Here is a 2,832-nt window from a genome sequence, read left to right as displayed (position 1 = left end):
ATATGTAAATATGTATGTAAATTAGAGGCAGGTTTGAATTAGAAATTAGTTCATTTCTAATGTAAATGTTATGTAAATGAACAGTATTTGTTGACCACTAGCCCTAGATAATAGCAAACATCTTTTCATGAGAACTCATATTATAAAAAACATATTTTCATCAGAGATTGAGAATAAGTCAAAATGACCCTGAACACTATTCAGCATTTTACTGGAAAACATTGCAACTGTCTCAAACATCACTGTGATCACACTGAAATAGAAAAATGTTTACTTACAAAAACAAAAGCAGAAATGTCCTTCACCTGGAACTTTATAGACCTCCTACTAAACTTCTAGTAAAAGGAGTATAATGATAATGAGAACAAACACAACACATCAAAATGTTTGAGGGCATAGGGTTTCCTTTCCTCCAATCCCTCTCAACACCTGTCCTTTGTTATTTGCTGATGATAGCCATTCTGACAGGTGTGAGGTGATACCTCATTGTTCTTTTAATTAGCATCTCTCTGATGATCAGTGACTTTGAACATTTTTTCATATGTCTCTTGGTTTTCTATATGTCCACTTTGGAGAAGTGTTTATTTAGGTCCTCTGCCCATTTTTTGATTGGGTTGTTTGTATTCCTTTTGTTAAGTTGTATTAGTTCCTTATATATTTTGGAAATTGACCCCTTATCATATATATCATTGGCAAATGTGTTCTCCCATACAGTGGGCTCTCTTTTCATGTTGTTGATGGTTTCTTTTGCTGTGCAGAAGCTTTTCTTTATGCTGGTGGGAATGTAGATTGGTGCAGCCACTGTGGAAACCAGTATGGAGTTTCCTCAAAAAAATTAAAAATGGAACTCCCATTTGACCCAGTGATCCCACTTCCAGGAAGTTAGCCTAAGAAACCTGAAACACCAATCAGAAAGAATATATGTACCCCTATGCTCATAGCAGCACAATTTACAATCGCTAACTTTTGGAAAAAGCTCAAGTGCCCATCAGCAGATGAGTGGATAAAAAAAGCTGTGGTACATTTACACAATGGAATACTATGGGCTGTAAAAAAGAAGGAACTCTTATCATTTACAACATGATGAATGGAGTTAGAGAGTATTTTGCTAAGTAAAATAAGCCAGTCAGAGAAAGATAAGTATCACATGATCTCACTCATCTGTGGAATCTAATAAACAAAATAAACTGATGAACAAAATAGATCCTGAGACTTAGAAGCATGGAACAGACTGATGAATTTCAGAGGGAAGGTAGGGTTGGAAGGGGTGGGGAGACATTAATCTAACCAGGGAATTTATATTCATATATGCAGACACAGACAATAGTGTGATGAAGGCCTGGGAGGGATGGGTGCAGGATGGAGAGGGTCAGTGGGGGAAAAAACAACAACAAAGGGGACATCTAATACTCTCAACAATAAAGATACATTTTAAAAATAATAAATAAATGTATGAGTGCAGTTTAAGGTAGGGAGGGAGAGTTAAATTCAATGTATTAAATACTTTTATTGATAAAAATGAAATAACAAAAATAACTAACTTAATTGCCTAACTCAAAAAAAATTATAAAAGGAACAACCGAGAAAATAAAAGGAAAGCACAATGAAGAAAATAATAAATTAAAAAGCATTCATTAGTGAGGTACAAAACAGAAACAGTAGATTTAATAAACAAATAAAAAAACAGGTTCAGTGAAAATTAATAATAAAACAAATCAAACACTAGCTATCTTAATCAAGGGATACAAGGAGATGGCACAAATGTACAACAGAAAATATAAAAGGGCACAAATACTACTAAAACAGATTAAGTTTTTAAAAAATCACACATGGCTACTTTGATGACTTCTAAATAAAAAAAAATTTTAATTTTCATAAGATGGACAATTCCTCTTCATCTCACAGCACATATAAACTAATTATTAAAATTCTGTGGCACACCAAAAGCATATTTTTTGCTAAGCAAAAAAATAGGTATAATTTTGATTCATTCACACCAGACAGCTATTGTGTTGGCTGAATGTCTTTTTTAAATTTGACAGTCTAAAGGAAAAGAGGTCCGTGCCCCTGACTAAATAGTTAGGTATTGCATGTCTAAAAATTCTTGTGGCACACCGGTGTGCCACCGCACACCAGTTGAAAATTGCTTCCTCAGCGAAAAGCAAGTTACTAAAGTTGAATTTATTGGAGTTATGAAAAGACCAATTTTTTTCATTTAAGGAATTTGGAAAATTTATGCAGAGTACTTTCTTTTTATCCCTTCAGATTCACTCACCATCTTTCTTAAGAAAGGAAGTGGTCCTCTATTGACCACATTAATGATCCCATTAACCTCTAATTTCTGGCACTGTTCTGGAATCTGGCCACATGCTTTTCTAATTCTATTAGCATGATCATAAAATGTATTCTAATTAGCTCTAATGAAATGATGGATTACAAAAATGGATTTTGAGATATTGAACCATTTTTACATTACTAATATAAACCTTACTTAGCCATACTATAAATATTTATATTTATTGAGTTACTGATTTCTATTTGTCCTGGGGTTAGCCAGAGTTTTGAACAACTCATAGGCTCAATTCACCAAGAACTGTGGGGCAGCTAGTTGAACCCACACATGGACATATAGTCAGAGATAACAAACAAGATAACAGAAAACAGGGCTCAGAAGATCCTGGATAAGATTAGGGTTCTATTTTCAGATGCCATACTAACCCTAGTTTGTCCCAAGTACTGAAGTAGGTTTTCCAAGTACTTAGGTCTTCTCCTTGCCAATGTCTTGGCATGGTACAATGTTTAGTGTCACTTTATCAATGGCACTTTCCCCAG

Source organism: Myotis brandtii, unplaced genomic scaffold, assembly GCF_000412655.1.
Source record: "Myotis brandtii unplaced genomic scaffold, ASM41265v1 scaffold123, whole genome shotgun sequence".
In the NCBI taxonomy this organism is placed as follows: Eukaryota; Metazoa; Chordata; class Mammalia; order Chiroptera; family Vespertilionidae; genus Myotis; species Myotis brandtii.
Note: the sequence above shows the minus strand (reverse complement) of the source record.